This window comes from Neovison vison, chromosome 2 (assembly GCF_020171115.1).
Source record: "Neovison vison isolate M4711 chromosome 2, ASM_NN_V1, whole genome shotgun sequence".
NCBI lineage: Eukaryota > Metazoa > Chordata > Mammalia > Carnivora > Mustelidae > Neogale > Neogale vison.
In genome coordinates, this window is record NC_058092.1 from 55,194,206 (window position 1) to 55,208,272 (window position 14,067).

The 14,067-nt window shown below is 38.9% G+C and overlaps 1 protein-coding gene across 22 annotated transcripts in view; it reads left to right on the forward strand.

Moving 5' to 3' along the window:
- Nucleotides 1-14,067, forward strand: part of SGIP1 (SH3GL interacting endocytic adaptor 1) — a 209,110-nt gene that overhangs the window by 73,480 nt on the left and 121,563 nt on the right. The gene's annotated exons all lie outside the window — the stretch shown is intronic.

Here is a 14,067-nt window from a genome sequence, read left to right on the forward strand (position 1 = left end):
AGATTTATTTATTTATTTGACACAGAGAGAGAAATCACAAGTAGGCAGAGAGGCAGGAAGAGAGAGAGGAGGAAGCAGGCTCCCGGCTGAGCAGAGAGCCCGATGCGGGGCTCGATCCCAGGACCCTGAGATCATGACCTGAGCCGAAGGCAGAGGCTTTAACCCACTGAGCCACCCAGGCGCCCCAGGATCTTACTCTTATCACTGGATTTGATACTTTCCTTTTAGATGGTATATACTACCACCGTTTACTGTTTTTCAACTCTCAATTAAAATGATGATAATAATCAAAAAAATAATGATACTCCTTTCTGCTTGGGTAATATTTAAGTTACATATCTGACTCATTTTCTTATCTAATACAATAATCATGGGAAGCAGGTATTTTACAGTTCAGGAAGCCAAAGTCTGGAGCGATTAACTGATTTTTTTTTTCTAGCTTCATACAGCTGATTAGTGATAAAGCTAGAATCTGACTTTGAGACTGATTGCAAGTGTAACAAAACTCTGTGCGGGGTATAAGTTCAGGAGTTATAGAGATTTAAACAGAAGGCTCTTAATTAGTTTGAATCTCAATTAGGACTATCAAAACTGATATATATACACACTGTCATAAGAAGTAAAAAATGAAAAAAAAAAAAAAAGAAGTAAAAATGTTCAAGAATTCAACTGTTCTGGGGGCACCTGAATGGCTAAGTTGGTTTAGTATCTGCCTTCAGCTCAGGTCATGATCTCAGGGTCCTGGGTTTGAGCCCTGCATCAGGCTCCCTGCTCAGCAGCAAGTCTGCTTCTCCCTCTCCCTTTGCCCATCCCCACCTCTCTTGCCTGCTCTCTTTCTTTCTCTCTCTCCCTCAAATAAATAAATAGACTCTTTAAAAAAATTCTTCTATTCTGGCAAATTAAATACCTTGGTTTGAGTTTCCATACCAAAACTATACTCAAATATTTGTTTTCAGATAACTAGCATAACATAGTACTTTTGACACCAAAGAATACTCAATGTAATTTTGTCTTTTGATGATCTAGAAAACACTCATTTAGTTAGCATATCATAATGACATTAAGCAAATTAATTACTTTGGGAGGTTTCTGGAACTAGGTAATAGATGACATTTCTTTTCTGCTCAAACGCTTTCAGTGACTGCCCATTGCTCTTAAAAGTCTAAAGTCCTTAATTCGACCTTCAAGAACTTGTATGACCCGGCCCCTGACTTCCTCATTTTATGTCACTCTTCACCTCAAACAACCACACAACTATGCACATATGTCATGCTGATGAATAGATAAGAAAGAGCTAAAATGGGTAGCAGCTACTTCATTGAAGGTGGGTGTTTGGGGGTTTTAGTAACTGATCTGTGATCTCACATAATTCAAGGATAATATTAGATACTGTATCCCTAGCCCAGAAGAGTCCCTGGTACGTGATAGATGTTCAGCGGGTTCCCATTCTATCAACCCCTGAACAAGGAGATGAGGAGATCTGATAGTGATCACAAATTCGCTGGAGATTGCATGATGCTAGGCACTGAATAAAAGGTTATATCCCTGGCCAATACTGGGATATCGATGAAGAGAATACTGACCAATATGGAAAAATTTCCATTCTGAGCTTGCTAGGTCAAGTATGAGGAACTAAAACCAGAGGATCATCAGTAGAGTAACATACATCAGTATAAATGTTTGGAATGTAAGATTTATAAATATAGAAAGGGACAATAATATGACCATTTGGCCAGGCTAAGTAAATTGCTTGATAAATCTGCAAGCCTACCCAAGGGTTAATTTCCCAAGGGTTAATTTTATACTTCCAATGAGAATAGACAAAAGGGGACCAGGTTTTCATTGCAACTTGAAAGATTTATGTTATCCCACAGGAATAATTTCATAAAAATGAATTTTGTTATCTATTGGGATTTATAACCAAAGAATGGGTGAGTGGGAGGAGGGATGGAGGGAGGGATGGAGGACAAGGGAATGGATAATTATTATCATTATAAGTCTTGTAAATGAGATCAATTCACATGCATCCCAGAGGCCTCTAAGACCTCTCAAAAGAACATAGAGCTAAATTCTGTATTTAGTTCCCTTTTGAACCCTTTTTTTGTGTGTGCTTGTTTATCTGATAACTGATCTTTTTAAAAAGAGAGAGGATGAGAAGGGGAGAGGGTCAGAGGGAGAAGCAGACTCCCCACTGAGCAGGAAGGGGACTCCCCACCGATGTGGGACTCAATCCTGGGACTCCAGAATCATGACCTGAGCTGAAGGCAGCGGCCACCAGGCGTCCACACTTTAATTTTTAAAACCATTTCTAGTCCATTTTGGAAGTAGGCTTCATGGGTTCTTACTACTTAAAGTTGGGTAATAGCCTGTAAAGTGTTGAATTAACATCACCATGTAAATCTCCTTTCCCCTTGTCCATCTCTGTGCCTCCACTTGGTAGGCTAGAATTAAACCGCAAGAATTTTATGTAGGATGTGTTCTAGCTTTCTTTTTTAATTCACCTTTGAAGAACTTAATTCAGAGCACTAAATGGTACTTATAGTAACAACTTAAAGGTTTTACCAAAGTACTTGCTCCTTCTGCTCTGGATGAAATCTAAAAAGACAAGGGCATATGATAAAGGATTTCTGTTATTGTCCAGTTTGCTTTCTTTTGGATTATTTTCATGGAGTGTTTTGGAAATGAAATTTGGTGAATTACGATTCAATTGAATTTTTCTGTTTATGCCTGAAAACCAGAGTCTCTCTGAGCAGGATCATTAGCTTCAATTTAGTTTACATGTCAGTGTCAGAGAGGGGAGGGACAGGAGATGGACGGTGGAGAAGAGAATTGATGAATGTGGAGACAGGTTGAGAGAGAAGAACAGTGAAGAAGAAGGAAACCATTTTGTAGAACAAAGTTCTCATGGAACAGGTCAAATTAATTTTATGAGTGTTTGCAGTGTTATTTTCCAAGCAAATCGAGGGTTTCTCCTCCTCAGGGTAGGAGTAGGAAACTCCAAATTCCATACCGCTAATCCGAGTAGAAGGAACATTGGCTTGTTTTCAAATCACACTGAGAAAGCCCGCTGATTAAGTTTGTAAAGATTTGCATTTCATAGAGGCTTCATCAATGCTGTCTTTTTCTGGTAAAGGAGATAGTTGTGTTTCTTTAAAAGGCTGAATCTTGTAATCCCCACTTATTTTTTGCAACAGATGTCAGTAAATTTCATTTCTTGGGCCCAAGTTTGGTTTTGTTATTAAAACCAAGCTTGGTTTTAGGGACACCTGGGTGGCTCAGTTGGTTAAGAGTGTCTGACTCGATTTTGGCTCAGGTCATAATCTCAGGGTCCTGGGATTGAGCTCTGTGAAGCTGGGCTCCGGGAGCTCACTGGGGAGTCTGCTTGAGGATTCTCTTCCTCTTCCTCTGCCCCAACCCCTGCTGGCACCCACATATGCGCTTGTTTGCTCTCTAAAAATAAATAAATAAATATATTTTTTTAAGATTTTATTTAATTTGATAGAGAGATCACAAGTAGGCAGAGACGCAGGCAGAGAGAGATGGGGAAGCAGGCTCCCTGCTGAGCAGAAAGCCCAATGTGGGGCTCCATCCCAGGACCCTGAGATCAGGACCTGAGCCGAAGGCAGCGGCTTAACCCTCTGAGCCACCCAGGCTCTCCATAAATAAATAAATCTTTAAAACAAACAAACAAACCTACCTGTAACCAAAGAAAGCTCAGGATTTTGAAAATTCTTTTTTTTTAAATTTTTATATATTTTCATTTCTAAAGGAATAGATCTACAAATCAGGCATTTAGTTGCTCTTATGTAATCAGTTAAAATGGGTGATTTCCAACTGTTTTGTAACTATCAAAACTAAGGTAAGAGGTATCTGCATAAGGTGGTGCACAATATATTTTAGGTGTTATACAGAATTTTTATTCCCATCTTAAACTTTATAAGAAGCTTTTATGATACAAAGCTGAGAAAAATGAAACACAGAGAGGTTAAGTTACTTGCCCTAGGAGGTAGAGAAGATATTTGAACTCACATCTCTCAGAGCTCAAACCTACTTTTTCGTTATAACTACATCTGCTTACCATGGATCTTGCTACTTAAATCTTAATGGAGGCTGCTCACCTGCTTAAAATTCTTCCTAATTCTATTCAGCTCCTTCATTCCATTAATAATAGCATAACAGGGGCCCCTGGGTGGCTCAGTGGGTTAAGCCGCTGCCTTTGGCTCAGGTCATGATCTCAGGGTCCTGGGATCCAGCCCCATGTTGGGCTCTCTGCTCAGCAGGGAGCCTGCTTCCCTTCCTCTCTCTCTCTGCCTGAATTTCTGCCTACTTGTGATCTCTGTCTGTCAAATAAATAAATAAATAAATCTTAAAAAAAAATTGCATAACAAACAGAACATACAAGTCCTTTTATGGCAAATCTGTTCTGTGACCATCTACTCTTTAACATTTTCTTCCATGTCACCAAAATGTCAAATATTTCTTTTTTTTTTTTTAAGTCATCACTGTTTTTAGCTCCTTGAAGTTCTTAATTGCCTTTAGCGATCTCCATTTTCGTGCCATTAACATGAACTCTCACACATCAAATCTGAATTTCAAGGTGCCTTCCTGCTCAGATCCTTTTGCAATCAGTACTAATGGAGCGTATTATCAGGACACACATTTCTCCCAGTAGGCTCAGCTCACTCAGAATGGTGGGGTACCATCTTTGTGCTTACACTAACTACAGAGAACACTTGGATTTCCTTTGAGTCACATGAAAATGAAGCTAGAGCATTCAGACCAAAGGGCACATGCCCAGCAATTTGTGACAATTTTGGTTAGAATTGTGTGAGCAACCAGCAAACATTTGCTGAGTGACTACCATGTGCCAGGTACTGCTTGCACAGTACCTAGCAGTACCTAGTTAGGTAAACCTAACTCGACTTTCTATATTTCCTAGAACTCACTTTTATTAAGCAGTTCCCATATCTTGGGCAGTAGTCTAGGTACTGAAAATCATAAACATCACAAAAAAATCGTGGGAGGGACCGACCTCCAGTTTAACAGGTCTTACATTGTTCTGTAAGACCCTATGACAAAGAATCTGAATTGGATTATACTACCTCTATTTAAAACTTAGAGGAAGAGCTGATGTGCAGAGCATCTTAATCTTTCCTGACAGAAATACAGTGACTATCATAATGAATAGATATTGCCAGTCTAGGGTTGCTGTCAATATGGGGCATGGTGCCCAAGGCAATTAAATTTGCCTGTTTTTTATTACTGAGACTAAATGCTTGGCCTGGGTTCCTGCAGAAAATAAATAATTCCATTACATGTGATTCACCTTTGAGTAACCCTCCGAGCTGATGAAGGCTCAGGCTGAAAATTTACATTTATTACAGAAATAATCCGTTTAACAAACATCTATTGGGTCCCCTTATGTTCTCTGGGTAACATACAAAGATCTCAATATGCAAAATACAGATTTTGTGTTTAAGAAATGTACATCTCGGGGCGTCTGGGTGGCTCAGTGGGTTAAAGCCTCTGCCTTCAGCTCAGGTCATGATCCCAGGGTCCTGGGATCGAGCTCCACATCGGGCTCTCTGCTCAGCGGGGAGCCTGCTTCCTCGTCTCTCTCTCTGCCTTCCTCTCTGCCGACTTGTGCTCTCTGTCTGTCAAATAAATAAATAAAATCTTAAGAAATGTACATCTCAATTTTCCTAAAAATGTCTTTCAATTAAAAAAAATAGAGTTGCTTTTTGTTTGTTTGTTTAATAAGAGAACAAAGTGAATTCTGACAAAGGACACTAAATACATCCCAAAGACAGAAGAGTGTAGATTCTGGAGTCGGGCAGAAGGAACTTGAGAGTGGTCTCCCAGTTATCCTGGTTCCTCCTCCCGCCTCCTGGTGTAGAATCAATACAGTCAATACAGTATTAACTCCCACCTTATGAGGTTGCATTGGGCTCAGATAAAGAGCTTCCTGACGAATTTCCTAAGCCCTTATAAGTACTTAATAAATGACATCGATTCATTTTTATTTATGATATTTATTTTATTTATGATATGATTTATTTTATTTATGATATTATTTTGAGCTACCCCAAGCCTCCTGATATGCCATTATACACATTCTTCACCTAAAAACGTGGTGAGGTCACAGTACACCCTTCTCTCCGAGTCTCTATTCAGGTGGGTCCATCCTGTGTAGTTGGAACTCCTTATCCTTCCCCAATACTTCTGTATATATGAATGAATATCAGAAAACTGAACATCAATGGAATGTATATTGCAAATATCAGATAAAGTCATTTGTTTTTGTTTTAATTATTATACAAACTTGGAGTTTGTTAAACATTTTTTAAACAGTTTTTTAAAAATTGTTAAACAAATAGTGATGGTGCGTTCAGCACACCCCAGGCATTGCTCTGGATACTACAGGGATCCTAACGCCCACCCCATGAGACATTGCCTTGCTTTAGAGTCAAACACACCTGGCTCAGATCATCTTTCTGCTTAATTGTTTAGTGACGCTCAAGAGGAACTTAATTACTTTGAGTCTGTTTCTTAATCCATAAAATAGGTGGTTGGTAATGACTTGGAGGCTTGTTGAAAGGGTTAGTCTGTGTAAAGTGCTAAGCACACGCTAGGCACTCTGTGAACAAGGGCTAACTGCCCCTCATGCTTTGTGATCACAGAGTGGGGAACTGGGATTATCCCTCCAAACCTCATGCCCTGTGTCAAATAAATCTTACATTAAAAATTACACGGGCCGGGGTGCCTGGGTGGCTCAGTGGGTTGAGCCTCTGCTTTTGGCTCAGGTCATGATCTCAGGGTCCTGGAATCAACCCCCGCATTGGGCTCTCTGCTCAGCAGGGAGCCTGCTTCCCCCTCTCTCTCTGCCTGCCTCTCTGCCTACCTGTGATCTTTCTGTCAAATAAATAAATAAAATCTTAAAAAATAAATAAATAACACGGGCCTCTTAGCTTCTCCGTAAATTTTGCTGCCAGTAACAGCCACCAATAGGTCAGGTTGGGGTTTGATCCCCTGTCTTTGGATTCCAAATTCCATGCGTTCTGATTCTTTCTGCTGTGTCTCCTGCTTGTGTTTCTGGGAGGCAACATGTTCAGGCTCCTGGGGAGATACATGAGGGCATGATCTATGTTTCTCCATGAACTGTGTTTTATATAACAGCCTGAAGCAGCTGTCCCTGCCGCCGCTCCTCCTCTTGCTCCTTCTTCTTCCAGACCAATAGATCACTCTAGAACTGGCTTTGCGCCCAGAACTTGCCTTGTCCAAGCTCTGCTCAGAAGCCGTTTTGGGAGAGGTGGAAGTGGAAGAACCAAGTGCACCCCAGGAAGATGATCTCCAAAAGTAGCTCCTTCTCAATAATTTCATAGGCAATATGTTTATATGAGTGTCTTAACACAACGAAGAATTATCAGTGAAAGCCACGTAAGCAAGATTGTGAGATGAGTAAAGAAGGTAACCAAAAAGTAATGCCTTCCAAGGAGCTCTTTCTCCCAACAACCAAATACACAGATTGTGTCCTCCTCATCCCACAGGCCCACGTTCCCCTAGCGCTAGAACCTGGTTTTGCCCTTGGCTCCTCTCCTGTCTGCTGCACCCTTCCCAGTTGTCTGCCCATCTCAGCCCCTTCAGGGGATAAGCCAGTAGCTGTAAACGTGCTGATAGGACAATGACTGTTCTAAGTTCGGCTTCTCCTTGTTGTTGTCCTACCAGCTAGCAGGAGAATGGCAGGAATTCTGGACGAGGACAGGAAGGAAGAGGTCAATGGCAAGACTCTCCAGTTATATACTCCCATGTGGCAGGACAATGTCTCTGCTTAAGGCCAGCAGTGTGTTCTGTGTGGCTTGTCCTCAGCTCCAGCCTAGAGGATTTTCACACCTTGATGGACTCAGTTCCAGGACCATTGCCTCAGCTTGTCCATCGATAGGACCAGTCTTCATTTTTAGGGAGAGAAATATTTCAAGTGCGATTTAAAAAAAAGATAAAGCAGAAGACATAAAACCAAGCAAGCCCAAACCCTGGAGGTTCTGATTTTGATGTTTGACATACATTAACATTAATACAGAGTCCAAATTACTCTTTTTGGAAGTCCCCTCTGGACAATTTTGTTTTTGTAGCCTTTAAAGGGTCAAATTCAGAATTTAGTATTTGTTTAATGAATTCCTATAGAACAGTTGTACTCAGGAGGAAAAAAAAGGATAAAGGTAATTTTTTTCTGCTGTACTATTTTTTTCTTTATCTACAGAGTTGTGTACCCTTAAAGCCAGGAAGTTTTAAGGTATCTTGATTTTCTTTTTTTTTAATTATCTCAGGGAAGTTTCAAGAAAAACACTAGTAAACCCAACTTGTGTTTTAAGTTTAAAGGGTTTTTTTTAAGTTTGAAAAAATACTTTCAAACTTTCTGGACCTGTCATAAGAAATATATTTTACATATGGGGAAACCACATTTTAACTATCCATTTATCTATTGCTGGAGAAAGATTCCATTAATTTTTTAATTATCGAATAGCACAATAATTTTATTATTGTAATATTATTATGATAGTACAGTTGACATACAATGTTATGTTAGTTTCAGGTGTGCAACATAGTGATTTGACAATTCCATGTATTATGCAGTGTTTACCACAGTAAGTGTTGTTACCATCTGTCACTATGAGAACCATTTCATTTTAAGGGGAATTTTATTCAGAAAATGATTGTAAACTAAATGATCAGACATTCTTTTATAGGTTTAATTGCAATGTGTAAGTGGAGCCTAAAGGCTTTTGAAGACATCTGACATCTATTTATAGAAGCTTAAGTGTAACAAGTATTATATATTCAGAAACTTATGAGATAGTATTGGGCCTGACCTATAGATTCAGGGTTCATTTACATATAGAGGGCAAGTGAAACCACGTGATTGTCCCAGGGAGAGAGAGTAGAGGAACCTAGGACAAAGTCCTGAAGAATTTCAGCATCTGGGGAGCAGCAGGAGTAAAGGAGCCTCCAATTTCCTCCCTGGAGATAGTGATAATAAAACCTAACCTAGGCCACCCTCAGGCTCATCATCATTTGAGAAGAAAACACCCCCTACTTTTTCACATAGAGGCAAAGCAGCTGGTCCGTAAATAGAACCTCAGTAATGGTAGCCAATAATGTTGAAGTGATAAAACTTCTTCTTCTGTATTTTGTGTTTGTGCTATCACTATTGTCAATTTGTGTGCCTACTGCTTTATTTTATTATCTGGTAACATCGTTTCCAGGACGGCCTATTTTGAAATGTCTTTCCCACCCTCTTAGAAAATCAGTCTCTTTTCAATTGTGTTGTTGTTCCCAGACACGACTGGCTCCTATCATAATATCGAAGGAAACTAAAAGAAATCTAAATTAGGTGGAGAGGAGCTAGAGACACAGGCTACACTTCATCTGTGACTGACCCAAGATTGCAGTTCTGCAAGAGGGCATTCTCACTTCCGCTACTTGGAAGAGAACCGTTGTAGCCCAAGATCATCAAGACAAAAAGTTCTTTCTCTTGATAGCTCTTTGTTTTGGTATTGACAAGGGAATAGTTACTTTATTTCTTAAAAACAAGTGATCCCCCCCCTACTTTTGTAAAGTATAGTTGACAAATACTCATGACCCAGCCTCAAAACAATTCTACTGTAGAAATTGACTTGAAAATTTTTATGAAGTTCTGGAATCAGAAGTGGCTATTGTGTTTCTGAAGCTTATTAGATTATCAGACATAATGTCTTGAATTTGTTATTCCTATAAGATCTTTGACTATTATTACTCTCTTTCAAAAAATTTCTTGGAATATTTTTTAATGAACTCTCAAAAGTCATTATAACACATGTACATTTACTTTTAACACAGTTGGTATGATTGTTTTTCTTCCCGGATCATCTCAAGTAGCTTTTAAAATATAAATAACTTCTAAATCTCATTACTTTGTTGTGTTAGTCTTTTAGAGTTATCTTCATAATTTCCCAAATTTCTCAAATCTTTCCACTTCTCAAGGGGGAAAGATGTTTCCAATGTTTCCTTTTATTTGACACTTGATTAGTTCTGTTTTTTTGGACTGTCACATCTAGTATATTCCTCTATATATTCCATATATAGGAATGTATTCTAGGTACATGAAATAAATAACTTTCTGTGAAATTAAAATTACAGATTGGCATAGGATTTTGTGAATGTGGGCAAATTCTTTCATCCCTTAATATTGACTGATTTATTGTAGACTGAGAGGTTGAAACACAAAGAAATATAACTTATATTAAACTATGTACTTAAAAATGATGTTGGGGGCACCTAGGTCACTCAGTCGGTTAAGCTTCTGATTCTTGGTTTCAGCTCAGTTCATGATTTCAGAGTTGTGAGATCAAGCCCCATGTTTGGCTCCACACTCAGTGCAGAGTCTATTTGTCCTGTTCCCTCTGACCTTCCACCCACTCTAATTATCCCTAAAGTAAATAAATGAAATCTTTTTTTTAATAAAAATGATGCCGGAAATGGACTCTTTCTCCTGAATCCTGATCCAGTGCACATTTCACTGGAAAATGGACAGTTCATTGATGTTCATGACCTAGTTCATGTTTGCTGTTGTCCAAATTTGGTGGTCAAAAACAGGACAGAGCTTATGGAAAACTACTATTGCCTGTTCTGTTACTAATTTAATACAAGAGTTACTGGAACTTATGTGTATTTTCTGATCTATTTGGTAGAGCGTGCTGTCTCTCATCTCATGGTCAAATTACAGAAAATGAAATGACTTGAAAACAAAAAATAATGATAGCATTTGTTTTATAGTCCTATAGAAATCAGTAGTGATTGATGAAGTATAGCATTCTTTGTGACCTCAAACCTGAATTAGAAGCATGGAGAGGCCAGTTAAGAGACTTGAACCCAAGAAAAATTATGACAAGGAAATGATGATTATCACTGTATTTTTCCTATAAGGGGATAAGGCAATTAGAGGTGAGAAGGAAGAAAGTTTTTAACAATTCAAATTGAAAATGAATGAGGAGAAGGTGTTCCTAGATATTATGGGTGGGTAGTTTTAAATGTCAGTAAGTTTTCCTATAAAGTCATGTGAAGAAGAATAATGAAGAAGAGCTCAGCTTAATGTGGGAAGAGGTCTTTTTTAAACAAACATTGACATTTTGAAAACCTAGGGATCTTAAACAGAATGACTATTAAAATACAAAATTAAATTGAATAGAGACATTTTGGGGATTATATATGAGTAGAATCCTGAGAGCCTGATAATGAGTAACTCATAATCTGAGCAGTTTGGACTGACTCATATGTTTTGGAAGAAGGTGTCATCAAGTCTCTGATTCTGTCAATGTTTTTCCCTTTGTTCCACCTGTTAGTGCCAAACAAATCCTGAAATTCAGGGACTTTTCCAGTTCCCATTTGTCAAAAAGACTTTTCAAACCACAAGTAGCAAGTCTAAGGGTTTTGTTTTTGTTTTTGTTTTTAATATTTATTTATTTTTTTTAAGAGAGAGAATGTGTTGGTGCACAAGTAGGGGGAGGGACAGAGGGAAAGAGAATCTCAAGCAGACTCTGCTGAGCTTGAGACCCAATACAGGGCTCAATACAGGACTCAGTTTGGAGCTTGATGAAGGGCTTAATCTCACCCACCCTAAGATCATGACCTGAGCTGAAATCAGGAGTCACACACTTAACCAAAGAGCAACCTACGCACCCAACAAGTCTAAGGTATTGAAATACAGAGGCATTTAGTATATCTGAATGATACTAAGAAACACAAGCCACTTTGTCTGTAGTGTCATTTGTGAATATCTTCTCCCATTCTGTGGGTTGCCTCTTTGTTTTGTTAACTGTTTCTTTTCTGTACAGAAGGTTTTTATCTTGATGAAGTCCCAAAAGTTCATTTTCACTTTTGTTTCCTTTGCCTTTGGAGACATGTCTTGAAAGAAGTTGTTGTGTCCAGTGTCAACAAGGTTATTTACCATGTTCTCCTCTAGGATTTTGATAGATTCCTGACTCACATTGAGGTCTTTCATCCATTTGAATTTATCTTTGTGAATGGTGGAAGAGAATGGTCAAGTTTCATTTTTCTATACATAGCTGTCCAAATTTCCCAGCACCAATTATTGAAGAGACTGTCTTTTTTCCACTGGATATTTTTCCCTGTTTTGTCAAAGATTGCTTGACCAAAGAGTTGAGGGTCCATATCTGAACTCTCTACTCTGTTCCGTTGGTCTATGTGTTTGTTTTTGTGCCAGTACCATGCTGTCTTGGTGATTACAGCTTTATAGTGAAGCTTGAAATCGGGCAACGTGATGCTCCCAGCTTTGTTTTTCTTTTTCAACATTTCCGTAGCAATTTGGGATCTTTTCTGGCTCCATACAAATTTTAGGATTGTTTGATCTAGCACTTTGAAAAATGCTGGTGGAATTTTGATTGGGATGACATTGAAAGTATAGATGGCTCTGGGCAGTACAGACATTTTAGCAATGTTTATTCTTCCAATCCAAGAACATGGACTGCTTTTCCACCTTTTTATGTCTTCTTCAATTTCTTTCATGAGTGTTCTGTAGTTCCTCGAGTACAGATCCTTTACCTCTTTGGTTAGTTTATCCAAGGTATCTTATGGGGGTTTTTTTTGTTTTTTTTTTTTTAAAGACTTTATTTATTTATTTGACAGAGAGAGACAGACAGACCACAAGTAGGCAGAGAGGCAGGCAGATCGGGGGGAGCAGGCTCACCGCTGAGCAAAGAGCCTGATGTGGGGATCAATCCCAGGACCCCGAGATCATGACCTGAGCTGAAGGCAGAGGCTTTAACCCTCTGAGCCACCCAGCTGCCCCGTATCTTATGGTTCTTGGTGCTATAGGAAACGGAATCGATTCTCTAATTTCCTTTTCTGTATTTTCATTGTTAGTGTATAAGAGCAACTGATTTCTGTGCATTGATTTTGTATCTTGCCACATTACTGAATTGCTGTATGAGTTCTAGTAGTTTGGGCTGGAATCTTTGGGCTTTCCATATAAAATATCATGTCATCTGTGAAGAGAGAGAGTTTGATTTCTTCTTTCCCAATTTGAATACCTTTTATTTCTTTTTGTTGTCTGATTGCTATTGCTAGGACTTCTAGTACTATTTTGAACAACAGTGGTGAGAGTAGGCATCCTTGTTGTGTTATCCAAGATTTATAAAGAACTCCTCAAACTCAATATCCAAAGAACAGATAATCATGTCAAAAAGTGGGCAGAAGACGTAAACAGACATTTCTCCAAAGAAGACATACAAATGGCTAACAGACACATGATAAAATGTTCATCATCATCAGCCATTAGGGAAATTCACATCAAAATCTCATTGAGATACATTACACCATTTAGAATGGCCAAAATGATCAGGACAGGAAACAACAAGTGTTGGAGAGGATGTGGAGAAGGAGGAACCCTCTTAAACTGTTAGTGGGAATGCAAGTTGGTGCAATCACTTTGGGAAACAGTGTGGAGATTCCTTAAGAAATTAAAAATAGAGCTACCATATGACCCTGCAATTGCACTACTGGGCATTTACCCCCAAAATACAGATGTAGTGAAAAAAAGGGCCATATGTACCCCAATGTTCATAGCAGCAATGGCCATAATCACCAAATTGTGGATAAACCCAAGATGCCCTTCCACAAATGGATGGATAAAGAAGATATGCTCCATATACTCAATGGAATATTACTGCTCCATCAGAAAGGATGAATACCCAACTTTTGTATCAACAGGACTGGTGGAGATTATGCTGAGTGAAATAAATCAAGCAGAGAGAGTCAATTATCATATGGTTTCACTTACTAGTGGAGCATAAGGAATAACATGGAGGACATTAGGAGAAGGAAAGGAAAAGTAAATTAGAATAAATCAGAGGGGAAAATGAACCATGAGAGATTATGGACTCTGAGAAACAAACTGAGGGTTTTGGAAGGGAGGGGGTGGGGGAATGGGTGAGCCTGGTGGTGGGTATTAAGGAGGGTGTGCGATACTGCATGGAGCCCTGCGTGTGGTGCATAAACAATTAATCTTGGAACACA